General features: G+C 45.9%; 1 pseudogene; it reads left to right on the top strand.

The window, feature by feature from the left end:
• The first annotated feature begins 556 nt into the window (after positions 1-556).
• LOC129639470 (endogenous retrovirus group PABLB member 1 Env polyprotein-like) lies at positions 557-11724 on the top strand (annotated as a pseudogene).
• The last annotated feature ends 506 nt before the right edge of the window (positions 11725-12230 follow it).

The following is a 12230-nucleotide window of genomic DNA, read 5'->3' as shown; positions in this document are numbered from 1 at the left end:
GGGCTTGGATTATAAAAACCAGGCAATGAATCCAGCTGGGTTCACCTTTGAGCACCACATGACTTTTGTTAGAATCAAAGACAAGTTTTGGACCACCCTTGCTAGTTATTATTTTCCCTAATGTGAGAATATCAATTCACAAAGCCTATATGAATACGGAGTCAGTTATTCTTCGTGTGTGTGTGTGTGTGAGAGAGAGAGAGAGAGAGAGAGAGAGAGAGAGAGAGAGTTGCTCAGTCATGTCTGACTCTTTGCAACCCCATGGACTATAGCCCACGAGGCTCCTCTGTCCATGGTATTCTTCAGGCAAGAATACTGGAATGGGTTGCCATTCCCTTCTCCAGGGGATCTTCCCGACCCAGGGACTGAACCCGGGTCTCCTGCATTGCAGGCAGATTCTTTACCATCTGAGCCGCCAGAGAAGCCCTTCCTGGTGAGTTTTTAAAAGAAATTGGCTTGACTGTTACTGGATAATCCCTCTCTCTCTAACCCCTCCCCCCTCCCCCACCCGTTTCTGGAAAACAAGATCTGCTGGAATGTTTAGTTTAACAGATCACAAAGTCTCTAGCAATTATCCTGAACACACAAGATAAGTTAGCATATGCCATATGGGTGTTCTATAAGATGTTACATAACAAATAGTACCTCATTGTGGCACGGCCTCTATCAGGAGAATAAGCATCATGTATTACAACTAGAGAAAGCCGATTTTGTGTTCCTCAAGGTAAGTGATGTATTTAGCAGAACTTCCCTTGTGTGGCTCAGCTGGTAAAGAATCCACCTGCGGTGGAGGAGACCTGGGTTCGATCCCTGGGTTGGGAAGATCCCCTGGAGAAGGGAAAGGCTACCCAGTCCAGTATTCTGGCCTGGAGAATTCCATGGACTCTGTAGTCCATGGGGTCGCAAACAGTCCAACACGACTGAGTGACTTTCACTTTCAACCAGTTTCACAAAGCAGGCTGACTATCATGAACAAACGGAATGCCATGAGCAAATTTGACTATCAGGGACAGGGTGACTCCAGTAATGGAGCCTACTCTTGATTGAGTGGGATTTGCTGAGAGGGCGCAGGATTGGCCCAGAGGAGCTACCCTGCGTCTGAGGTCGGGGCGGCGGCCGGGAGAAGCTACCTGACGCCCCCACGCACGAGGCCAGGGGCGGTGGCCAGGAGAAGCAATCCCAAGTCCGAGGCCAGGGGCGGCGGCCGGGAGGACCAACCCCACATCCAAGGAGCTGTGGCTGCCCGGGCGCAGGAGGGCCTAGAGGAGCTATCCCACGTTGAAGGTCAGGAAGGGCGATGGTGAGGAGATACCCCTCGTGCAAGGTAAGGAATGGCGGCTGCGCTTTGCTGGAACAGCCGTGAAGAGATAACCCACGCCCATGGTAAGAGAAGCCCAATAAGACGGTAGGTGTTGCAAGAGGGCATCAGAGGGCAGGCACACTGAAACTATACTCACAGAAAACTAGTCAATCTAGTCACACTAGGACCACAGCCTTGTCTAACTCAAAGAAACTAAGCCATGCCCATGGGACAACCCAAGACGGGTGGGTCATGGTGGAGAGATCTGACAGAATGTGGTCCACTGGAGAAGGGAAAGGCAAACCACTTCAGTATTCTTGTCTTGACAACCCCAAGAGCAGTATGAAAAGGCAAAATGAGAGGATACTGAAAGAGGAACTCCACAGGTCAGTAGGTGCCCAATATGCTACTGGAGATCAGTGGAGAAATAACTCCAGAAAGAATGAAGGGATGGAGCCAAAGCAAAAACAATACCCAGCTGTGGATGTGACTGGTGATAGAAGCAAGGTCTGATGCTGTAAAGAGCAATATTGCATAGGAACCTGCAATGTCAGGTCCATGAATCAAGGCAAATTGGACGTGGTCAAACAAGAGTTGGCGAGAGTGAGTGTCGACATTCTAGGAATCAGCGAACTCAAATGGACTGGAATGGGTGAATTTAACTCAGATGACCATTATATCTACTACTGCGGGCAGAAATCCCTCAGAAGAAATGGAGCAGCCATCATGGTCAACAAAAGAGTCCGAAATGCAGTGCTTGGATGCAATCTCAAAAACGACAGAATGATCTCTGTTCGTTTCCAAGGCAAGCCATTCAATATCACAGTAATCCAAGTCTATGGCCCAACCAGTAAGGCTGAAGAAGCTGAAGTTGAATGGTTCTATGAAGACCTACAAGACCTTTTAGAACTAACACCCAAAAAAGATGTCCTTTTCATTATAGGGGACTGGAATGCAAAAGTAGGAAGTCAAGAAACACCTGGAGTAACAGGCTAATTTAGCCTTGGAATACGGAATGAAGCAGGGCAAAGACTAATAGAGTTTTGCCAAGAAAATGCACTGGTCATAACAAACACCCTCTTCCAACAACACAAGAGAAGACTCTACACATGGACATCACCAGATGGTCCACACCGAAATCAGACTGATTATATTCTTTGCAGCCAAAGATGGAGAAGCTCTACACAGTCAGCAAACACAAGACCAGGAGCTGACTGTGGCTCAGATCATGAACTCCTTATTGCCAAATTCAGACTGAAATTGAAGAAAGTAGGGAAAACCACTAGACCATTCAGGTATGACCTAAATCATATCCCTTATGATTATACAGTGGAAGTGAGAAACAGATTAAAGGGCCTAGATCTGATAGACAGAGTGCCTGATGAACTATGGAATGAGGTTCCTGACATTGTACAGGAGACAGGGATCAACACCATCCCCATGGAAAAGAAATGCAGAAAAGCAAAATGGCTGTCTGAGGAGGCCTTACAAATAGCTGTGAAAAGAAGAGAAGTGAAAAGCAAAGGAGAAAAGGAAAGATATAAGCATCTGAATGCAGAGTTCCAAAGAAACACAAGAAGAGATAAGAAAGCCTTCCTCAGCGATCAATGCAAAGAAATAGAGGAAAACAACAGAATGGGAAAGACTAGAGATCTCTTCAAGAAAATTGGAGATACCAGGAGAACATCTCATGCAAAGACGGGCTCGATAAAGGACAGAAATGGTATGGACCTAATAGAAGCAGAAGATATTAAGAAGAGGTGGCAAGTATACACAGAAGAACTGTACCAAAAAGATCTTCACGACCCAGATAATCACGAGGGTGTGATCACTGACCTAGAGCCAGACATCCTGGAATGTGAAGTCAAGTGGGCCTTAGAAAGCATCACTAAGAACAAAGCTAGTGGAGGTGATGGAATTCCAGTGGAGCTATTCCAAATCCTGAACGATGATGCTGTGAAAGTGCTGCACTCAATATGCCAGCAAATTTGGAAAACGCAGCAGTAGCCACAGGACTGGAAAAGTTCAGTTTTCATTCCAATCCCAAAGAAAGGCAATGCGAAAGAACGCTCAGACTACCACACAATTGCACTCATCTCACACGCTAGTAAAGTAATGCTCAAAATTCTCCAAGCCAGGCTTCAGCAATATGTGAACCGTGAACTTCCTGATGTTCAAGCTGGTTTTAGAAAAGGCAGAGGAACCAGAGATCAAGTTGCCAACATCCGCTGGATCATGGAAAAAGCAAGAGAGTTCCCGAAAAACATCTATTCCTGCTTTATTGACTATGCCAAAGCCTTTGGCTGTGTGGATCACAATAAACTGTGGAAAATTCTGAGAGATGGGAAGACCAGACCACCTGATCTGCCTCTTGAGAAATCTGTATGCAGGTCAGGAAGCAACAGTTAGAACTGGACATGGAACAACAGCCTGGTTCCAAATAGGAAAAGGAGAACGTCAAGGCTGTTCATTGTCACCCTGCTTATTTAACCTCTATGCAGAGTACATCTTGAGAAATGCTGGACTGGAAGAAACACAAGCTGGAATCAAGACTGCCGGGAGAAATATCAGTAACCTCAGATATGCAGATGACACCACCCTTATGACAGATAGGGAAGAGGAAGTAAAAAGCCTCTTGATGAAAGTGAAAGTGGAGAGTGAAAAAGTTGGCTTAAAGCTCAACATTCAGAAAACGAAGATCATGGCATCCGGTCCCATCACTTCATGGGAAATAGATGGGTAAACATTGGAAACAGTGTCAGACTTTATCTTTTTGGGCTCCAAAATCACTGCAGATGGTGACTGCAGCCATGAAATTAAAAGACGCTTGCTCCTTGGAAGGAAAGTTATGACCAACCTAGATAGCATATTCAAAAGCAGAGACATTCCTTTGCCAACAGAGGTCTGTCTAGTCCAGGCTATTGTTTTTCCTATGGTCATGTATGGATGTGAGAGTTGGACTGTAAAGAAGGCTGAGTGCCGAAGAATTGATGCTTTTGAACTGTGGTGTTGGAGAAGACTCTTGAGAGTCCCTTGGACCACAAGGAGATCTAACCAGTCCATTGTGAAGGAGATCAGCCCTGGGATTACTTTGGAAGGAATGATGCTAAAGCTGAAACTCCAGTACTTTGGCCACCTCATGCGAAGAGTTGACTCATTGGAAAAGACTCTGCTGCTGGGAGGGGTTGGAGGCAGGAGGAGAAGGGGACGACAGAGGATGAGATGACTGGATGGCATCACTGACTCGATGGACATGAGTCTGAGTGAACTCCGGGTGTTGGTGGTGGACAGGGAGACCTGGCGTGCTGTGATTCATGGGGTCTCAAAGAGTCGGACACGACTGAGCGACTGAACTGAACTGAACTGAGCTGACACTCCTTTGTCTTAGTCACATAAAACATTATTTCCTTTCAGCCCAGAGCTGACGATAATACAACAAAACAACTCAGCTAAAACTCTGTACTAAGGATTACATAACAACAATGTATCCCACTTGAGGACATGTTTCTCCTTCTTGAGGACCTTCTGACTATCTTATTGTTATCTTACAATGTATATTATGGGAGTAGGTCTGGTAAGATCTTTCTACTGTTAGTTCTAATCCTGTCATCTTAAAATGTAAATTATGGGAGTTGGTCTAGGAAGACCTTTACAACCTTGAGTCATTCTTCTGATTTACTGCAATAACCAATTAAAAAAGTATAGAGCTCCCTTGCTAAGACTAGTGAGGGGGCATTCTCTGTCTCCCTTCTGATGTCTATGTCAGAAGCTTTCTCTGTCCCTTTTCATACTTTGATAAAACTCTGCTACACAAAAGCTCTTGAGTGATCAAGCTTGGTCCCTGGTCCCAAAGCTAAATCTTCTTCTTTGGAGATCATGAATCTGATACCGTTCACTGTAAGCTAACATCTTGGGGCTTCGTCCAGGATCTTCAGGACAAGGTAAACACACTCAGAGCTCTAGTCTCTGCTTTCTCAGTATACACGCTTTCTGCTTTACTTTACTAACTCTATGGCGTGCCTGTCTGTGTGAATGTAGAATGAAAGAGACGTACCGAAATGAGTATGAAATGAGCACTGAGCCCTGCTCTGCAGTATCATGGTGCCTCGTAATGCCTGAGGCAGCCCCCCAAAAGGGAGCCTTGTTGGGAGTTTATACCGACCTGCCAATGCCAAGAGACACCCAATGTCCCTGCGAGGGGAGTGGCCAGAAAAGGGCAAAGCACGTGGGCTGAACTTTCCTTCCTTGGTCACCTTTTCCTGGTCTCTTCCACCATTTCGTAATTGCATGGGGAGTTAGAACTACTAACCTAATCCGTCAGATCTTAGACTTTCAAGGGACTTGTGATCCATGCCATTACTGTGTACTTTTACTTAGACCCCAAGCTTGGTAGTCATGGGGAACCCAGACTTGCTAGGAGCACGTTCAGGAACGGGGTGGAACTCTAGCTCCAGCAGCACCTTTGGGAACTAGGTGAAGCTCTAGCTTCAGCGGCGTCTCTCTCTTGACTGCTTCCATAGGGGGCCAGAGTCCTAAAAGCGAGTCCTTGCCATACCTGTGCCTCCGAACTACATGGATGGAAGTGCTGCTAGAGAGCATGAGGTTTCTAAGAACATAGGTCAGGAATTCCAGACTGGAAGTACAATGGGCTTCTTCCTTTGGTAGTGCTAGCTCTTAGCAGACCAGAGAAAGCTCTCCAGTGCCTTCTGTCTCAACTCCTTAGATATTCCTTTTGTGGAATCTGTGAAAATGAGCTGGAAGGATTGGCCCTAATAGCTTGAGGACAAAAGTCACTTTTTCCTCACGGGCCGACCCTCTACCACCTCTTTTGCTGTCACATACACTGGTGTGGTGACACAAAGAAGGGACGTATTGATTGTTGTTTGTCCCTTTATAACTCACTGCTTCTACTGTGGTCAGGACTGTACTCAGGAATGTGCACAGGCACTCGTAAGACGGATGCTTCCCCTAGCAGTCCCAGCTTGGGAAACATTCCAGGAAACTACTCTGTTACACCCCAGGTGGCATCAGAGGAAAAGCACAAATCAAACAAAGGTCGTGGTGGTATGGAACTAGAAATCAATTTGGGATGCCATCAGGTCTACCCCTGGTGCATCTCCCCCTTGCCTCGATGGTAGAATGAGCGGGCTGAAGGGAAGGCGCCTGAGTCAGCAAGTGACAGACTAAGTCCGTCTAGGGAAGGAAAAGCTTCGGTGGAAAGTCTGTCTCCACCCCCATCTAGAGCAGGGAGGGACACCTCCGATGGAAAGAAGCAAAGGCGCTGGTTGCTGCTTTTTTCTCTCTTACCGATGCTGCTGCTGCTGCTAAGTCGCTTCAGTGGTGTCTGACTCTGTGTGACCCCACAGACGGCAGCCCACCAGGCTCCTCTGTCCCTGGGATTCTCCAGGGAAGAATACTGGAGTAGGTTGCCATTTCCTCCTCCACTCTCAAAGTTCCAGACCCATACCCTTGGATTGTGTCCTGAAAACCTGGGGTAAGTTTGACCCCCAGAGCATAAAGAAGACACACCTGACTTTCCTTTGCAAATCTGCATGGCCACAATATCCATTGGAGGGTGGCAGACAAGGGTGGCCAGTTGAAGGGTCTCTTAACTACGATATTGTTTTACAACTAGACCGGTTCTGTAGAAAACAAGGGAAATGGGTAGAAGTGCCATATGTGTTCCCCTTTTTCTCTCTGTGAGATATACCAGACTTAAGTCCTAAGGGTACAGATTTGGGTGTAAAGCCTTCAGCTCCCTCCTATCCTCTTACTCTGCCTCTGCTTCTGTATCTGGGGCTCACAACTGAGCAAGCTGAGGGTCAAGGCACCCCTCCAGGAAGGGTTGCCTCAGTCTCGATAGAAGTTCAAACAACCCCAGTTCCAATGCAGCCTCAGACTGCTCTGGTTTCAATGGGAACTCAGACAGTCAAAGTAGAGAAGGTGCAGATAACCAAAACTAAGGTAAAATACGAGAAAGAGGATGAGGATGAGAAAAAGCAGGTTTCTCTAATCTATCCCTCGGAACGTATGTGAGGCGTAGCTAGAGGGGCTGAGGAACAGCCACACAACTTACTGCCTCTGCAGGAGGCCCCCACTGGGAAAAATAACCAATCCATAAAAATCCATAAGCCCTTTTCTTACCCAGAGGTACAACGGATAAAGAGAGATCTGGGAGACTAGAGGATCCAGAAAAGTACATAGAAGCCTTTACAGGACTCACTTTACTTTATGAGCTTACTTGGAGAGATGTAATGTATGTCTTGGGACAGACGCTGACTCGTGACTCGAGAGCTTGAGTTTTGGGGGAAGTTACTATTTTTGGAGATGAATGGCTTGAACGTGAGACAAGGCGAAAGAGGGAACACGAACTAGCCCTCCTCCCTACAGGGAGCCAAGCAGTTCCCATAGCAGAGCCAGACTGGGATTATCACAAAGAGGAAGGGAGACAGGAGCAGACCCTCTTTGACAATTGCATTATTGAAGGGCTTAAGAGAGCTCGAACGAAGCCTCTAAATTATGCTAAGTTGGCTGACATAGAACAGGTAGAGAAGGAAACTCCTGGTAAATTCCTAGATAGGCTACGGGAGGCTCTCCACAAGTTTACTGACATTGATCCCAAATGTGCAGAGGAGAAATGATCTTAAAAGATAGATTTCTCACTCAGTCACCCAGTCGGCTCCAGATATCTGCTGTAAGTCACAAACACAGGCGTTTGGGCCAAATCAGTCTTTAAAACACTGTTACAGCTGGCTCAGACGGTATATTGCAGTAGAGAATATGAGAAGGGGGAAGGACAACAGAAGAGAACCAAAGAAAAGGCTCAGGCTCTAGTGATGGCTATGAAAACTGCTATGAATCAGCCTGAAGAGAAAAATGTCCAGAGGAAGCCAGGTGAAAAGGGATGGGCTTGCTATTACTGTGGAAAGGAGGGGCATCTCAAGCGAAGTTGCTCTCAGGTGTCTAAGCCGCCCCTGGCTCCCTGTCTGGTCTGTAAAGGACCACCCTGGAGTAGAGACTGCCCCCAGAGGCACAGGTCCCAGGGGTCAGACTCTCAGGACAATCAGGACTGAAGGTGCCCAGGGATCCCCACACAAGCTCCTGTCCTAATGACACCCGAGGAACACCGGGTATTAATAACTGTGGGGGGCCAATCAGTCGATTTTCTTTTGGACACTGGGGCACCTTTCTCTGTGCTCACTGAAGCCCCTGGTCTGCTTTCCTCCTGATCCACTACTGTAATGGGACTGTCAGGATGAGCCAAAGGCTATGACTGAAATATTCAGTCATCCTTTAAGCTGCAACCGGGACTCTGTGCTGTTTTCCCACGAGTTTCTGATCATGCCAGAGTCCCCCTCACCCCTTCTCGGGAGGGACAGACTGAGGAAGGTCCAGGCCTCTGTAGTCATGAATATGGAGTCTGCTCTTTCTCTCCCATTGATTGAACAAAATGTAAATCCTAAAGTGTGGGCTGACGGAGGAACTGTGGATCGAGCACAAAATACTGTTCTTGTCCTTATCAAGCTCAAAGACCCTGACCTATTTCCACATCAAAAGCAGTATCCATTAAAGCCCGAGGTTAAGGAATGGGCGAAATCTTACTGTACTGACTTGTCATGATGTAAGTGGGATCTTAAACTCTAAAGTTCAGAGCAACAACGCTCCACCTTTAAAGCTGCTGTAACTCAAGGGGTGTCGAAAGCTCTAGGAATCGAGTATCACTTACACTGTTCCTGGAGACCCTAATCTTCAGAAAAAGTTGAAAAGGCTAATGACATTATTAAGAGACATCTACGTAAATTAACTCAAGAGACACAGGACGATTGGCTTAAAGTTCTACCCATAGCTTTAATGAGGGCTCAGACTGCCCCTAAAAAGGAAGGACCGTCCCCCTTTGAATGTATCTACGGAAGACCCTTCTTATGCACAGACATTGTTATAGACCCTTAGAATTAGAATCAGCCTTAGAATTAACTATGTGACGCAGCTTTCAGCCTTTCAACAGACATTACGGAAACTCTGGGAGGTGACTCCTGACCCAGCCGGAGTCAAACAAGCCTCTGAACCAGGCACCGAGGTCTTGAAAAAGACATTGGGATCTGGAGATCAATCTCTCGAGCCCCTCTGGGAAGGCCCTTGCCAGGTTATTCTTTCTTCTCCCACAGCCCTCAAGGTGCCTGCAATTGATTCCTGGGTGCACCACACTCAAGTTAAGAAGTGGCACCCTGACCAAAACTAAACAATGTCATTTGACGTCTTTATCCTCTAAGCTTTTACCTCTTACTTTTCAGATGGGCCTGACAATCGACATGGGCCTGCTTCTGCTGACTCCAAACGTCCCGAGTCTGCCATTTGACCCTCAAGACAACGCCTTTCTGTCCTGGGCTCATTCTTATGCTGCATTCCACAATCGGTCTAATTGCTGGGTCTGCGGAGTGCTCCCCTCTTCATCAGTTGAAGGGTTCCCATGGTGGGTTTTTCCATTTCAAGGAAAAGACTTTCTTCAACTCTGTGAAAATATCTTCACCAACAACAATCACATGTGATGCCTCTCTTTAATCTGATGACATCTAGCAATCCTAAAATGGACTGGTGTAACACTCTGTACCTTAACTATGGCTATAATGTGACTTTCAACTTTGATCGTACAGCATCTTGATTTAATGTCTATTTTGCTGAACATTAAGAAAGTAAATGGGTCTAGATCTCATGGTTTCCTACCTAATGTTTATCAAATATGGGATGAGGTCATATGGCTAACTCCTGAAAAGGGACGCCTACTACCTAATGCTCCCAAACGCTGGGAACAAATAGAGCCATCCCCAGAGGTTAGCTGACAACTTAATTAAAACGATCGGAAACAATTGGGGGTTTTGCCTCAAGAAATATGCAATGTAATCATTCCTGTGTTTTCCAATTCCAGTTCAGGCCCTCTTTTTGCCTGGCCAGGAACTCATTGGGACTGGATCCCTCAGTCACGCTGGTTTGCTCCAAACAGGACCTATTGGATATGTGGCTCTTATCTATGGGCATGGCTTCCCCCTGGCTGGATAGGGAGGTGCACCCTAGGTCTAGCTTTTACTCGTGGCTTCATATTTTCAGAGCTTCCAGAGAATCCTGCTGATCTGCCACAGCTTAAAACTCGCTGGGCAAGGTCTGTATTTCACTGGTATGATTATCTGGCTGCAATATCCATCCCCTCTCTGGGGACACAGATGTTATGCTACGAGTTGATGCTCTGACTAAGTTAACTCAACAGGCTTTACAAGATTCTCAAAAAGCTAGTTCAGCCCTTAATGCTAAACAAATACAAATTAGAAAGGCGGTTTTACAAAACAGATTGGCCTTAGATATTCTAACAGCCGCACAAGGAGGAACTTGTGCCAGTATTCATACCCAAAGTTGCACACATATACCAGATATGAGTACTAATGCTACTCACATACTAAACACATGAACAAGATGATTCAGGCTATGGATTCTCTCAAAGCTTCAGACACCTCACTTTGGGAAAGGTTAACTAGCTCCCAATGGTAGAAAACTATCTTAATTGTAGTAATTCTAATTGTTCTGTTTTTACTGTTTGCTCCCTGCATCTGCAACTGTGTAACTGGATTTGTTTCTAACCGTCTGAAAGCTTTTAATTTACAAATGGCTGTCCAGGCTCCTAGGAGTGCCATAGCCTCCTTCAACTATTACTTGGGGCCCCTAGATCAGAGACCCTCAATATGAGGGCTAGGAGAATATGTTGCCTCAACAATTTAGGGATGACGCCCCTCAACAGCAGGAAGTAGTTATGGAACAAAAAACGACGCCCCTTTCCCTTGGCTACATCATTCTCCTAAAAGAAAAGCGGGGAATGAGAGAGTCAATTTCTAGGTAGGTTGGTAAAAGTCCGGGATCCCCAAAGAGGAGAGAGCATCTGGTGTTCTCAAAGAGGAGGTAGGGGTCTGGAGTTCTCAAGGAGGAGAAAAGGACAAACGAGTTTGTTTGTTTTATTCATAAAACATTTTTTTTTCCTTAGCCTAGAGCTGATGATTGTACAACAAAACAACTCAGCTTAAACTCTGTACTAAGGATTACATAACAACAATGTATCCTGCTTGAGGATATGTTTCTCCTTCCTGAGGACCTTCTGACTAATCCTGTTATCTTACAATGTACATTATGGGAGTGGGTCTGGTAAGATCTTTCTACTGTTAGTTCTAATCCTGTCATCTTAAAATGTAAATTATGGGAGTTGGTCTAGGAAGACCTTTACAACCTTGAGACATTCTTTTGATTTACTGTAATAACCAATTTAAAAAGTATAGAGCTCCCTTGCTAAGACTAGTGAGGGGGCATTCTCTGTCCCCCTTCTGATGTCTATATCAGAAGCTTTCTCTGTCCCTTTTCATACTTTAATAAAACTCTGCTACACAAAAGCTCTTGAGTGATCAAGCCTGGTCCCTGGTCCCGAAGCTAAATCTTCTTTGGAGATCACGAATCTGCCACCATTCACCGTAAGCTATCCTCTAAACCAGAAGAACAGCTTAGGTTAGGGGCAGGTAGACCCTTCTGAAAAACATCCGTTGCCACTGATGATGAAAAGAAATTGTGTGAAGAGGCTGATAGAAAAAACACCAGTTTTGAAGGGCTCTTCACTGCTCGGGATGGATTTTATGCTGCAGCTATCACCTGAGGGGTACCCTGTAGACCACACAATTACACAGTTCCTGCATGTAATGCCTGAGTATTCCATGCCATCATCTATGAATTCACCTGAGCCACTCACTGATACCATTAAAAGTATTGGCATACTTGCTTGATAAATACAGAAACTCCCAGACAAAAGGCTGTCTCCCATCATCAACTGGAATCATTCTGGCACTAGGGGGAGAACATGCACTGTCACTGCTGAAAACTGCTGCAAGTGGAATCCAGTGGAATC

Source organism: Bubalus kerabau, chromosome X, assembly GCF_029407905.1.
Source record: "Bubalus kerabau isolate K-KA32 ecotype Philippines breed swamp buffalo chromosome X, PCC_UOA_SB_1v2, whole genome shotgun sequence".
NCBI lineage: Eukaryota > Metazoa > Chordata > Mammalia > Artiodactyla > Bovidae > Bubalus > Bubalus kerabau.
The sequence above is the reverse complement of the archived record's forward strand: the minus strand, read 5'-3'. Positions and strand labels throughout refer to the sequence as shown.